General features: G+C 34.8%; 2 long non-coding RNA genes across 2 annotated transcripts; both read left to right on the top strand.

Annotated features, from left to right (window-relative positions):
* The first annotated feature begins 953 nt into the window (after window positions 1-953).
* Window positions 954-3,698, top strand: LOC142539125 (uncharacterized). The gene is made up of 2 exons (XR_012818827.1): window positions 954-1,152; window positions 3,452-3,698. It is a non-coding gene; the product is annotated as an uncharacterized LOC142539125 (long non-coding RNA).
* A 3,287-nt stretch (window positions 3,699-6,985) lies between these two features.
* Window positions 6,986-9,637, top strand: LOC142539124 (uncharacterized). Its single transcript, XR_012818826.1, has 2 exons — window positions 6,986-7,095; window positions 9,391-9,637. It is a non-coding gene; the product is annotated as an uncharacterized LOC142539124 (long non-coding RNA).
* The last annotated feature ends 5,919 nt before the right edge of the window (window positions 9,638-15,556 follow it).

The raw sequence follows: 15,556 nt of genomic DNA, 5'->3' as shown, positions 1-15,556 counted from the left end.
GCTAAAAAGTTTGTGTTTTTGTTAAAAACCAACACCGATAAAATTTACGCTCCGGCGTATAGAATCACTGCAAAAACCCCATATTTTCAAAAATAAGAAAAAGCATCACCCATAATTTAAATAATTAAAAGCAATTATTCCAATAAAAACATTTTCTATTTTTCAGCCCTCGGTCTCCGTTCCTCAATCGCAACTCGAATAACCTTTAAAATACATTTTAATGCAACCATAGATAAAAATATAATTTAAACATACAAATATGCACAACATAATTAATTAATACAATTAAATCATTTAATTGAAATACACAAAGAATTTAATAATTTGTGCATGTGGTTCGCGTGGACCTTTAAATTTTCGGGGCGTTACAATTAGGTTCCAGAACAGTAGGTTCTAGATGTCACGTCCCGGAAATCGAAAACTCCACGTAAACCACATGCATGCAAATTATTAAATTCTTTGGTATTTTATTAAATTCTTTTAAAGCATAAAATGTATGTTTATTTTATTAAATTGTGTTTAATTATTTTTATGCATTATTATTGCATGATAGGATTTAATTCATGAAATTTTAAAAGTTCTTGCACTATGATTTTTAAGTTTCATTTCGCGCACGAACGAGGAACGGAGGCCGGAAAATTTTTAGGAAAATTATTTTTTTACATGATTAATTTTTATTAATTAATATAAGATGTTTTAAAGGTATTTTTCAAGAAATGAGATTTTATTGGGTATTTTGACCCGCATTGTTTTATTTTAACCAGTACGTAAATTTTATCAAATCGGGGGACTTTTTGAGGGTTCGACTAATATTTTCAAAATCTTTCCAACACGAAATATTTTTTCGGAGTGGGTTTGGATTTAATGGACCTACTTTTAAGCTTATTGGGCTTAGCACCCTTTTTATTTTAATTGAGGTCCATTAGTGTACAATTTAATTAACCTAAACTATACTTAAAAATAAATCTAAACCTACCCTACACCTAATAATGGAAGCAACCGACACTCCCCTCCCATTTATCACTCTTCTCTCCATTTTCAATATCCCAAACTCCATAAAAGCTCGGCCAAGCTCATTCCTTCAAGAGAAAAATTCATCCGGCGTTTTTCCGACGTCCGTTCTTCATCGTTCTTGCGTAGGAATCATCAAAGGCACGCATTATATCATTATTTCTGCATCATTAACGTTATATTACTGATATATATGTGTTTATGTATGTAAAACTCTCGATCCAAGCATGTGTAGGGAGTATTATCAAATTTTCATGGGTTTCTTGCATTCTTATGTTACTGCTCACATTCTTTTCCAGTTTGTTGCAAGGGGCTGCTGTAGTTTCCTTTGCCAGGGGACCAAGACATGTCTTGAGTTAGGGGATGTGGTGTTGGAGTTGAGATTTAAGGAGTTTGGGTTGTAGATCGAGAGTTTTATTCCATGGGTGTGGCTCGATTCTTGGAGTAGCGGCGTGCAAGGGCCGTCCAGCAACACAGGGATCTAGCGGAGCCTTAGACTAGGTCCTGGTGGGTCTGAACCACTGCCTAGGAAGGCTCGAGCCTAGCTGGAACAAGCCTCGTAGCCGATCGGGTTTGAGTTAGTGGGTTTGGGCGCGAGGTGAGCTTGAGGGGGAACTTCGAGCAGACGAGCTGTGCTTCTTGCATGGGAGTGTAGCCGTGGTTCCTTTGGGTCCAGTAGAGTCATAGGATGGTCTAGGAGAGGTGGGTCAAGAGATGGTTCGCTTGGTTTTGGGCTAGGGACAAGAACGTGTATGGGCGATGGGTTTGGAGATCGAATATTGTGGTTGAGGAAATTAGCAGCAGTTTTCAGGGATTAGGCTTGGTTTAGGCGGTGCATTATTGCCTTAATGGTGAGCCTTAATAGCTGGACACTTGATGGTTGAAGGTGGACCGAAGCAATTAAGGATTGGAGCCATATGTTGGAATATAATTGTACAAGGGGGAATGCTGAAATTTTACAGCATGATGATGTTTAGCCGAGGGGCTTAAGGGTTAGATCTCGAAGTTTATAGGCTGTAAATGAGGTTAGTAAATGTGGTAAAAAGTTTGGGGAAATTTTGATTAAGTTTCGGTTCGATTCCGGTTAAAACCGAGACTCCGGTCGAAGTTTTAAAACAATTTTGTTAAGTTATGTAATGAGCTCGAGTTTAAGTCTAGGAATACTTATAAATATGTTTTGGGATATTTTTAGGAGTTTGGAAAGCTTCGGATCAAAATAATAACTTTTGGAATTATCCGGGATTTAGTCACCGCACGAAACGTTAATTAAAGGATTAATTGAAACGCCTAGATTTAAGCTTAATAAAATGATGGGAAATTATATTTAAGCTCAAATAATTATTAGAAGTCTAAGTTTTTAATTTGGCAATTTTATGCTAAGGTTTGATTTAATTCGGGATTAAAACGCATTGTGATGTTATATTTCAGGATTAATTTAAAAGTTATCGATTTAAGCCAACTAAAAATATGAGAAAATTCTTATAGGCTTAAATAATTATTTGGGACATGTTATAGTCAATGAAATTAAGAAAAGGTCACAAACGTGAAATTTTACGTCTAGGGGTGAAACGATAATTTTTGGGTTTCCAGGGACAAAATGATCATTTTGCACCTGGGGTGAGATGTTGGTCCTGGCAGTGCCCTGAGCACAAATTCATGATATTTTAAATGTTCATGCATCATGTTTACGATTTTTACGCAATTATGATAAATACGGTGTATGCTTGGTTTTAATGAAAAATTATGTATATGCATGCTTTTATTAAGTGATGATGAATAAGATGACACGTTTTGAAGGAAGTGATTTAGTTGTGACTAACACGATGATATGATTGGAGATATCGTGAGGGAAAAAAGGCCCCAGAGGGAGCCCGTTTACGGGAGAAGGCCCCAGAGGGAGCCCGACGATCGTATTTCCATTGACATGATATGATAGGTCCGGGCTCAGTGGGCGGGTAATGCCGTCGCTGATGACCCTCGCCGCCGGGTACCGCGATTACACGTAGATGGATCCATCGACTGACTTGATAACATGATGATACGAAAGTCACAGCTAATGAACGGAATTCAAATTAAGATTTTAACACGTATATGTTGATACGATGATACATGCTATGATTATTATCATGTTTTGAAAGGATACGACATGTTTACGTATATGATAACATGAGATGACATGTTTTGACACGTATATGATGATATGAGATGACATGATTTGACACGACATGATTTTATACGACATGTTTATGTTCATGTTTTAAAGTTCATGAAAGGTACGTTGGCATTATGATTTTACACAACACGTTTACGTTATGCTTTTAAGTTCATGAAAGATATGTTGAGTATGATATTTTTCACTGCTGTGTGCTATGTATATGTACTTGTTATTCCTGGTACAGGCGTGTTGAGTCTTTAGACTCACTAGGCGTGTGTGATGCAGGTGAGCTAAATGGTGAGGAGACTGGAGGTGCCGAACTCTGAGTAGGCAGACTTGGTGGGGTGACACGACCCGAGGACCACATGTTTTCCGCATTTCGATTTCTGAGATTGAGAGGAGATTAATATTTTCATACGTTGATGATTTTAAGAATTTTATACGTTTATGTTCACGTATGATTTTGGATGATGGTAGTTATTTTAAACTACATTAATTTTATTGCCAATTAAAAAGATTATTTTAATTGTTATTTTTAAATGCGAGTTTTATATAAAAAAAAATATTTCCGCACTTTTAAAATTAGTAAACGTCACAGTTGGTATCAGAGCAAGGGTCCTGTATAGGGTTGTGCCACCGCCAGATTCTGCCGCTCAGTCTTCAAGCCTCTAGTCTGTAACTTTTTATGATTTAAATGTTTTAAATGATTTACTCTTATCACCTGCATGTTAACATGATTTACGCTTTATGACGATCTACGGTATATGCTTAACTGCTTTGATGATTTAAAGATTTATTGTTTAAAAAGATTAAATTGCATGTTGGTTACGTTTGAAATTGGACGTGTCTAAGAATTCGAATATTGGGCTTTAGGAAAGGTTGAAAATAATTTGACTATATTAATTTTTGGTCAGTAGTACTGATGTCCTCCTTATGAGTCATAGGTTAATCTTGAAAATTTTGAATGCTTTTGAGACTTGTAGAATTTATAAAAAATTATTGATGGTTCGTGGTTGCTAGCCGAGTTAATTTTTGAGAATTCCTTGTAAGGGTTAATGATTCGAAGACTACGACGATCTTTGGAAGTATAAAAACGTAGAATTTATTTAGGATGCATGCTCTACCTAGTGGGACCTAAGGATTGAATTGCATGGATTGAGAATTTTAAGGACCTAATTGTATTAACCAATAATTTAAGGACCTAAGTGCAACAATAAAATTCTAAGGGACTATTTTCGAAATTACTGAATTTTTGGATTAAATTTGAGTTTCGAGAATTTTAAGGTTTAAGGAGGCTAAGTCGAAAATTTTATATGAAAAAAAAATGCAAATTTCAAAGAGTTGTTGGGTCAAAAATTGTAATTTTCGAGAACTTTAAGGGCCAAATCGCAAATTCAGAAAATTTTTAGGATTAAATTCGAACTTTGAGGAAGAATGGGGTTAAATTAATAATTTTTCGAGGTTATGAGAATTGATTTTGGGTCTAATAAGCTTAAAATTATTGAATTTTATGTTAAGAGAAACCTATAAAATGGAATTAGGAACGCCAAGAAATTTTCAGTAATTGTGGAATTTCCTAAATTAAGAACAAATTGGATAATTTTTGAGGAAATTAAGAATTTATGTTGCAATTTTAAGAAATTTGGGGGTAATAGTTTAACAATAAATGGAATCAAATAATTTAAGTGTTAAGAATTTTCGATGGTTTAAGTTTGATGGGATAATTAGAATCTTCAAATATCTGAGTTATAATGTTATAAGGAAAGTTAATCAAGGATATTGTAGGATGAATCAATCTTGGGCATGAAAATTTAAGCCTTAGTGAAATAATGTTGTGGCGAATTAAGAATTTAAAGTGACGACAATTTAAGGTAAAATGATCAGTTAGTTAAGTTATAAGAGTAAACATAAAGTTAACAGAATTTTAGGAAATTAAGTTTGATGTATCATAAGTTTTTATCTTGATCTTAAGAGTTAAAATTATATCTTTGTTGGGGTTAAATTTTTCTAGAAATTTGGGTGTGATGGATGGTTATGTTACTTGATAGACGCATATAATAATTGAGATAGACACTTTGTTTTGAGAATTTTTTTTAAAGTCATTAAGAAACTCGGGGCTAAGTGGATATGTGTATTGGAATTATTTTATCCAAAGCTATTTGGATTAGGTAAGTTTGAATTTCAAATTTATGGGATATTTGTTCATAAGAAAATTTTGGGTAAAAAAAAAAAGAGAGAGAATTAGTTGTGTTCAACATAAGTTATCAATTAATGAATATTAAAATTTTTATCGAGTGAGAAATCTAAAAAGCTTGATATGGGGATTTTAGAACTCTGTGGAGTATAAGTGAAGTTGATTTATTAGAGTTAGTCTAAGGCTCCCATGGGATGACTTAATAAGTTTTATACGCTAGTATGTATGAAGCATTGAGGATACGTAAGAATGCAACATTTGTTCCAACGAGGAAAGTCCAAAGGTCTTAGGCCTCGACTATATTGCAATTGGGAAGATAATAGTTTAAGCATGTAATATGTGCTATAATGATTTTATTATTTAGGTAGAAGATTGATATTGTATATTTTGGGTGTTATGGATTATCACTACTCGAAATTTAAGATTTGCAACAATTTAGTATTTGGGATGTATTCTTAAATAATTAAGTGACGTAAGTTTGGTGTCGTAAGACAAGATTTGATTCAAGGATCTTAGGTTAATATTATTATGGGGTTGAAGTAAGATTTAACCTCTAAGTGTAATACCAAGGATAGAAGTCGATCAGTAAATTTTGGTACTAAGATTTCTTAAGTTGAAGAGCATAAAAGACAATGTAATAGGTTGATGAGCATTACGGGTATAGTATAAGAAAGTAAGACGCAATAAAAATCGGACTGCCATTTCTAATATTGGGAATTTTGAGAAAAGTTGAAATTCGAGGTCATAGTAAAATTTAACTAAGTCACCATAAGTTGTTATAAGATGCGAATTCGCAAACGAAGATTTTTGTAGGTAAATTTAATTAGGATTGAGGAAACGTAAGGACAACTTAAAACTTATTTTATCAGAGTAGCGCAGCGGAAGCGTGAATTATTGGAATATTAGAATTAAGAGTCTAAAATTTATGTTTATCGAGGATAAGCGAATTTCGGGGACGAAATTCAATTTAAGGGGGGGAGATTGTCACATCCCATAAATCGAAAAATCCACGTAAACCACATGCATGCAAATTATTAAATTCTTTGGTATTTTATTAAATTATTTTAAAGCATAAAATGTATGTTTATTTTAATAAATTGTGTTTAATTATTTTTATGCATTATTATTGCATGATAGGATTTAATTCATGAAATTTTAAAAGTTCTTGCACTATGATTTTTAAGTTTCATTTCGCGCACGAACGAGGAACGGAGGCCGGAAAATTTTTAGGAAAATTATTTTTTTACATGATTAATTTTTATTAATTAATATAAGATGTTTTAAAGGTATTTTTCAAGAAATGAGATTTTATTGGGTATTTTGACCCGCATGATTTTATTTTAACCAGTACGTAAACTCTATCAAATCGGGGGACTTTTTGAGGGTTCGGCTAATATTTTCAAAATCTTTCCAACACGAAATATTTTTTCGGAGTGGGTTTGGATTTAATGGACCTACTTTTAAGCTTATTGGCTTAGCACCCTTTTTATTTTAATTGAGGTCCATTAGTGTACAATTTAATTAACCTAAACTATACTTAAAAATAAATCTAAACCTACCCTACACCTAATAATGGAAGCAACCGACACTCCCCTCCCATTTATCACTCTTCTCTCCATTTTCAATATCCCAAACTCCATAAAAGCTCGGCCAAGCTCATTCCTTCAAGAGAAAAATTCATCCGGCGTTTTTCCGACGTCCGTTCTTCATCGTTCTTGCGTAGGAATCATCAAAGGCACGCATTGTATCATTATTTCTGCATCATTCACGTTATATTACTGATATATATGTGTTTATGTATGTAAAACTCTCGATCCAAGCATGTGTAGGGAGTATTATCAAATTTTCATGGGTTTCTTGCATTCTTATGTTACTGCTCACATTCTTTTCCAATTTGTTGCAAGGGGCTGCTGTAGTTTCTTTGCCAGGGGACCAAGACATGTCTTGAGTTAGGGGATGTGGTGTTGGAGTTGAGATTTAAGGAGTTTGGGTTGTAGATCGAGAGTTTTATTCCATGGGTGTGGCTCGATTCTTGGAGTAGCGGCGTGTAAGGGCCGTCCAGCAACACAGGGATCTAGCGGAGCCTTAGACTAGGTCCTGGTGGGTCTGAACCACTGCCTAGGAAGGCTCGAGCCTAGCTGGAACAAGCCTCGTAGCCGATCGGGTTTGAGTTAGTGGGTTTGGGCGCGAGGTGAGCTTGAGGGGGAACTTCGAGCAGACGAGCTGTGCTTCTTGCATGGGAGTGTAGCCGTGGTTCCTTTGGGTCCAGTAGAGTCATAGGATGGTCTAGGAGAGGTGGGTCAAGAGATGGTTCGCTTGGTTTTGGGCTAGGGACAAGAACGTGTATGGGCGATGGGTTTGGAGATCGAATATTGTGGTTGAGGAAATTAGCAGCAGTTTTCAGGGATTAGGCTTGGTTTAGGCGGTGCATTATTGCCTTAATGGTGAGCCTTAATAGCTGGACACTTGATGGTTGAAGGTGGACCGAAGCAATTAAGGATTGGAGCCATATGTTGGAATATAATTGTACAAGGGGGAATGCTGAAATTTTACAGCATGATGATGTTTAGCCGAGGGGCTTAAGGGTTAGATCTCGAAGTTTATAGGCTGTAAATGAGGTTAGCAAGTGTGGTAAAAAGTTTGGGGAAATTTTGATTAAGTTTCGGTTCGATTCCGGTTAAAACCGAGACTCCGGTCGAAGTTTTAAAACAATTTGGTTAAGTTATGAAATGAGCTCGAGTTTAAGTCTAGGAATACTTATAATTATGTTTTGGGATATTTTTAGGAGTTTGGTAAGCTTCAGATCAAAATAATAAGTTTTGGAATTATCCGGGATTTAGTCACCGCACGAAACGTTAATTAAAGGATTAATTGAAACGCCTAGATTTAAGCTTAATAAAATGATGGGAAATTATATTTAAGCTCAAATAATTATTAGAAGCCTAAGCTTTTAATTTGGCAATTTTATGCTAATGTTTGATTTAATTCGGGATTAAAACGCATTCTGATGTTATATTTCAGGATTAATTTAAAAGTATCGATTTAAGCCAAATAAAAATATGAGAAAATTCTTATAGGCTTAAATAATTATTTGGGACATGTTATAGTCAATGAAATTAAGAAAAGGTCACAAACGTGAAATTTTACGTCTAGGGGTGAAACGATAATTTTTGGGTTTCCAGGGACAAAATGGTCATTTTGCACCTGGGGTGAGATGTTGGTCCTGGCAGTGCCCTGAGCACAAATTCATGATATTTTAAATGTTCATGCATCATGTTTACGATTTTTACGCAATTATGATAAATACGGTGGATGCTTTGTTTTAATGAAAAATTATGTATATGCATGCTTTTATTAAGTGATGATGAATAAGATGACACGTTTTGAAGGAAGTGATTTAGTTGTGACTAACACGATGATATGATTGGAGATATCGTGAGGGAAAAGGCCCCAGAGGGAGCCCGTTTACGGGAGAAGGCCCCAGAGGGAGCCCGACGATCGTATTTCCATTGACATGATATGATAGGTCCGGGCTCAGTGGGCGGGTAATGCCGTCGCTGATGACCCTCGCCGCCGGGTACCGCGATTACACGTAGATGGATCCATCGACTGACATAATAACATGATGATACGAAAGTCACAGCTAATGAACGGAATTCAAATTAAGATTTTAACACGTATATGTTGATACGATGATACATGCTATGATTATTATCATGTTTTGAAAGGATACGACATGTTTACGTATATGATAACATGAGATGACATGTTTTGACACGTATATGATGATATGAGATGACATGATTTGACACGACATGATTTTATACGACATGTTTATGTTCATGTTTTAAAGTTCATGAAAGGTATGTTGGCATTATGATTTTACACAACACGTTTACGTTATGCTTTTAAGTTCATGAAAGATATGTTGAATATGATATTTTTCACTGCTGTGTGCTATGTATATGTACTTGTTATTCCTGGTACAGGCGTGTTGAGTGTTTAGACTCACTAGGCGTGTGTGATGCAGGTGAGCTAAATGGTGAGGAGACTGGAGGTGCCGAACTCTGAGTAGGCAGACTTGGTGGGGTGACACGACCCGAGGACCACATGTTTTCCGCATTTCGATTTTTGAGATTGAGAGGAGATTAATATTTTCATACGTTGATGATTTTAAGAATTTTATACGTTTATGTTCACGTATGATTTTGGATGATGGTAGTTATTTTAAACTACATTAATTTTATTGCCAATTAAAAAGATTATTTTAATTGTTATTTTTAAATGCGAGTTTTATATAAAAAAAAAATATTTCCGCACTTTTAAAATTAGTAAACGTCACAGTTGGTATCAGAGCAAGGGTCCTGTATAGGGTTGTGCCACCGCCAGATTCTGCCGCTCAGTCTTCAAGCCTCTAGTCTGTAACTTTTTATGATTTAAATGTTTTAAATGATTTACTCTTATCACCTGCATGTTAACATGATTTACGCTTTATGACGATCTACGGTATATGCTTAACTGCTTTGATGATTTAAAGATTTATTGTTTAAAAAGATTAAATTGCATGTTGGTTACGTTTGAAATTGGACGTGTCTAAGAATTCGAATATTGGGCTTTAGGAAATGTTGAAAATAATTTGACTATATTAATTTTTGGTCAGTAGTACTGATGTCCTCCTTATGAGTCATAGGTTAATCTTGAAAATTTTGAATGCTTTTGAGACTTGTAGAATTTATAAGAAATTATTGATGGTTCGTGGTTGCTAGCCGAGTTAATTTTTTAGAATTCCTTGTAAGGGTTAATGATTCGAAGACTACGACGATCTTTGGAAGTATAAAAACGTAGAATTTATTTAGGATGCATGCTCTACCTAGTGGGACCTAAGGATTGAATTGCATGGATTGAGAATTTTAAGGACCTAATTGTATTAACCAATAATTTAAGGACCTAAGTGCAACAATAAAATTCTAAGGGACTATTTTCGAAATTACTGAATTTTTGGATTAAATTTGAGTTTCGAGAATTTTAAGGTTTAAGGAGGCTAAGTCGAAAATTTTATATGAAAAAAAAATGCAAATTTCAAAGAGTTGTTGGGTCAAAAATTGTAATTTTCGAGAACTTTAAGGGCCAAATCGCAAATTCAGAAAATTTTTAGGATTAAATTCGAACTTTGAGGAAGAATGGGGTTAAATTAATAATTTTTCGAGGTTATGAGAATTGATTTTGGGTCTAATAAGCTTAAAATTATTGAATTTTATGTTAAGAGAAACCTATAAAATGGAATTAGGAACGCCAAGAAATTTTCAGTAATTGTGGAATTTCCTAAATTAAGAACAAATTGGATAATTTTTGAGGAAATTAAGAATTTATGTTGCAATTTTAAGAAATTTGGGGGTAATAGTTTAACAATAAATGGAATCAAATAATTTAAGTGTTAAGAATTTTCGATGGTTTAAGTTTGATGGGATAATTAGAATCTTCAAATATCTGAGTTATAATGTTATAAGGAAAGTTAATCAAGGATATTGTAGGATGAATCAATCTTGGGCATGAAAATTTAAGCCTTAGTGAAATAATGTTGTGGCGAATTAAGAATTTAAAGTGACGACAATTTAAGGTAAAATGATCAGTTAGTTAAGTTATAAGAGTAAACATAAAGTTAACAGAATTTTAGGAAATTAAGTTTGATGTATCATAAGTTTTTATCTTGATCTTAAGAGTTAAAATTATATCTTTGTTGGGGTTAAATTTTTCTAGAAATTTGGGTGTGATGGATGGTTAGGTTACTTGATAGACGCATATAATAATTGAGATAGACACTTTGTTTTGAGAATTTTTTTTAAAGTCATTAAGAAACTCGGGGCTAAGTGGATATGTGTATTGGAATTATTTTATCCAAAGCTATTTGGATTAGGTAAGTTTGAATTTCAAATTTATGGGATATTTGTTCATAAGAAAATTTTGGGTAAAAAAAAAAAGAGAGAGAATTAGTTGTGTTCAACATAAGTTATCAATTAATGAATATTAAAATTTTTATCGAGTGAGAAATCTAAAAAGCTTGATATGGGGATTTTAGAACTCTGTGGAGTATAAGTGAAGTTGATTTATTAGAGTTAGTCTAAGGCTCCTATGGGATGACTTAATAAGTTTTATACGCTAGTATGTATGAAGCATTGAGGATACGTAAGAATGCGACATTTGTTCCAACGAGGAAAGTCCAAAGGTCTTAGGCCTCGACTATATTGCAATTGGGAAGATAATAGTTTAAGCATGTAATATGTGCTATAATGATTTTATTATTTAGGTAGAAGATTGATATTGTATATTTTGGGTGTTATGGATTATCACTACTCGAAATTTAAGATTTGCAACAATTTAGTATTTGGGATGTATTCTTAAATAATTAAGTGACGTAAGTTTGGTGTCGTAAGACAAGATTTGATTCAAGGATCTTAGGTTAATATTATTATGGGGTTGAAGTAAGATTTAACCTCTAAGTGTAATACCAAGGATAGAAGTCGATCAGTAAATTTTGGTACTAAGATTTCTTAAGTTGAAGAGCATAAAAGACAATGTAATAGGTTGATGAGCATTACGGGTATAGTATAAGAAAGTAAGACGCAATAAAAATCGGACTGCCATTTCTAATATTGGGAATTTTGAGAAAAGTTGAAATTCGAGGTCATAGTAAAATTTAACTAAGTCACCATAAGTTGTTATAAGATGCGAATTCGCAAACGAAGATTTTTGTAGGCAAATTTAATTAGGATTGAGGAAACGTAAGGACAACTTAAAACTTATTTTATCAGAGTAGCGCAGCGGAAGCGTGAATTATTGGAATATTAGAATTAAGAGTCTAAAATTTATGTTTATCGAGGATAAGCGAATTTCGGGGACGAAATTCAATTTAAGGGGGGGAGATTGTCACATCCCGGAAATCGAAAAATCCACGTAAACCACATGCATGCAAATTATTAAATTCTTTGGTATTTTATTAAATTATTTTAAAGCATAAAATGTATGTTTATTTTAATAAATTGTGTTTAATTATTTTTATGCATTATTATTGCATGATAGGATTTAATTCATGAAATTTTAAAAGTTCTTGCACTATGATTTTTAAGTTTCATTTCGCGCACGAACGAGGAACGGAGGCCGGAAAATTTTTAGGAAAATTATTTTTTTACATGATTAATTTTTATTAATTAATATAAGATGTTTTAAAGGTATTTTTCAAGAAATGAGATTTTATTGGGTATTTTGACCCGCATGATTTTATTTTAACCAGTACGTAAACTCTATCAAATCGGGGGACTTTTTGAGGGTTCGGCTAATATTTTCAAAATCTTTCCAACACGAAATATTTTTTCGGAGTGGGTTTGGATTTAATGGACCTACTTTTAAGCTTATTGGCTTAGCACCCTTTTTATTTTAATTGAGGTCCATTAGTGTACAATTTAATTAACCTAAACTATACTTAAAAATAAATCTAAACCTACCCTACACCTAATAATGGAAGCAACCGACACTCCCCTCCCATTTATCACTCTTCTCTCCATTTTCAATATCCCAAACTCCATAAAAGCTCGGCCAAGCTCATTCCTTCAAGAGAAAAATTCATCCGGCGTGTTTTTCCGACGTCCGTTCTTCATCGTTCTTGCGTAGGAATCATCAAAGGCACGCATTGTATCATTATTTCTGCATCATTCACGTTATATTACTGATATATATGTGTTTATGTATGTAAAACTCTCGATCCAAGCATGTGTAGGGAGTATTATCAAATTTTCATGGGTTTCTTGCATTCTTATGTTACTGCTCACATTCTTTTCCAATTTGTTGCAAGGGGCTGCTGTAGTTTTCTTTGCCAGGGGACCAAGACATGTCTTGAGTTAGGGGATGTGGTGTTGGAGTTGAGATTTAAGGAGTTTGGGTTGTAGATCGAGAGTTTTATTCCATGGGTGTGGCTCGATTCTTGGAGTAGCGGCGTGTAAGGGCCGTCCAGCAACACAGGGATCTAGCGGAGCCTTAGACTAGGTCCTGGTGGGTCTGAACCACTGCCTAGGAAGGCTCGAGCCTAGCTGGAACAAGCCTCGTAGCCGATCGGGTTTGAGTTAGTGGGTTTGGGCGCGAGGTGAGCTTGAGGGGGAACTTCGAGCAGACGAGCTGTGCTTCTTGCATGGGAGTGTAGCCGTGGTTCCTTTGGGTCCAGTAGAGTCATAGGATGGTCTAGGAGAGGTGGGTCAAGAGATGGTTCGCTTGGTTTTGGGCTAGGGACAAGAACGTGTATGGGCGATGGGTTTGGAGATCGAATATTGTGGTTGAGGAAATTAGCAGCAGTTTTCAGGGATTAGGCTTGGTTTAGGCGGTGCATTATTGCCTTAATGGTGAGCCTTAATAGCTGGACACTTGATGGTTGAAGGTGGACCGAAGCAATTAAGGATTGGAGCCATATGTTGGAATATAATTGTACAAGGGGGAATGCTGAAATTTTACAGCATGATGATGTTTAGCCGAGGGGCTTAAGGGTTAGATCTCGAAGTTTATAGGCTGTAAATGAGGTTAGCAAGTGTGGTAAAAAGTTTGGGGAAATTTTGATTAAGTTTCGGTTCGATTCCGGTTAAAACCGAGACTCCGGTCGAAGTTTTAAAACAATTTGGTTAAGTTATGAAATGAGCTCGAGTTTAAGTCTAGGAATACTTATAATTATGTTTTGGGATATTTTTAGGAGTTTGGTAAGCTTCAGATCAAAATAATAAGTTTTGGAATTATCCGGGATTTAGTCACCGCACGAAACGTTAATTAAAGGATTAATTGAAACGCCTAGATTTAAGCTTAATAAAATGATGGGAAATTATATTTAAGCTCAAATAATTATTAGAAGCCTAAGCTTTTAATTTGGCAATTTTATGCTAATGTTTGATTTAATTCGGGATTAAAACGCATTCTGATGTTATATTTCAGGATTAATTTAAAAGTAATCGATTTAAGCCAAATAAAAATATGAGAAAATTCTTATAGGCTTAAATAATTATTTGGGACATGTTATAGTCAATGAAATTAAGAAAAGGTCACAAACGTGAAATTTTACGTCTAGGGGTGAAACGATAATTTTTGGGTTTCCAGGGACAAAATGGTCATTTTGCACCTGGGTGAGATGTTGGTCCTGGCAGTGCCCTGAGCACAAATTCATGATATTTTAAATGTTCATGCATCATGTTTACGATTTTTACGCAATTATGATAAATACGGTGCATGCTTGGTTTAAATGAAAAATTATGTATATGCATGCTTTTATTAAGTGATGATGAATAAGATGACACGTTTTGAAGGAAGTGATTTAGTTGTGACTAACACTATATGATTGGAGATATCGTGAGGGAAAAGGCCCCAGAGGGAGCCCGTTTACGGGAGAAGGCCCAAGAGGGAGCCCGACGATCGTATTTCCATTGACATGATATGATAGGCCCGGGCTCAGTGGGCGGGTAATGCCGTCGCTGATGACCCTCGCCGCCGGGTACCGCGATTACACGTAGATGGATCCATCGACTGACATGATTACATGATGATACGAAAATCACAGCTAATGAACGGAATTCAAATTAAGATTTTAACACGTATATGTTGATACGATGATACATGCTATGATTATTATCATATTTTGAAAGGATACGACATGTTTACGTATATGATAACATGAGATGACATGTTTTGACACGTATATGATGATATGAGATGACATGATTTGACACGACATGATTTTATACGACATGTTTATGTTCATGTTTTAAAGTTCATGAAAGGTACGTTGGCATTATGATTTTACACAACACGTTTACGTTATGCTTTTAAGTTCATGAAAGATATGTTGAGTATGATATTTTTCACTGCTGTGTGCTATGTATATGTACTTGTTATTCCTTGTACAGGCGTGTTGAGTCTTTAGACTCACTAGGCGTGTGTGATGCAGGTGAGCTAAATGGTGAGGAGACTGGAGGTGCCGAACTCTGAGTAGGCAGACTTGGTGGGGTGACACGACCCGAGGACCACATGTTTTCCGCATTTCGATTTCTGAGATTGAGAGGAGATTAATATTTTCATACGTTGATGATTTTAAGAATTTTATACGTTTATGTTCACGTATGATTTTGGATGATGGTAGTTATTTCAAACTACATTAATTTTATTGCCAATTA

The sequence above is a fragment of the Primulina tabacum genome, chromosome 3, assembly GCF_025594145.1.
Source record: "Primulina tabacum isolate GXHZ01 chromosome 3, ASM2559414v2, whole genome shotgun sequence".
Classification (NCBI taxonomy): Eukaryota; Viridiplantae; Streptophyta; class Magnoliopsida; order Lamiales; family Gesneriaceae; genus Primulina; species Primulina tabacum.
This window is presented reverse-complemented; position numbering and strand designations above follow the sequence as displayed.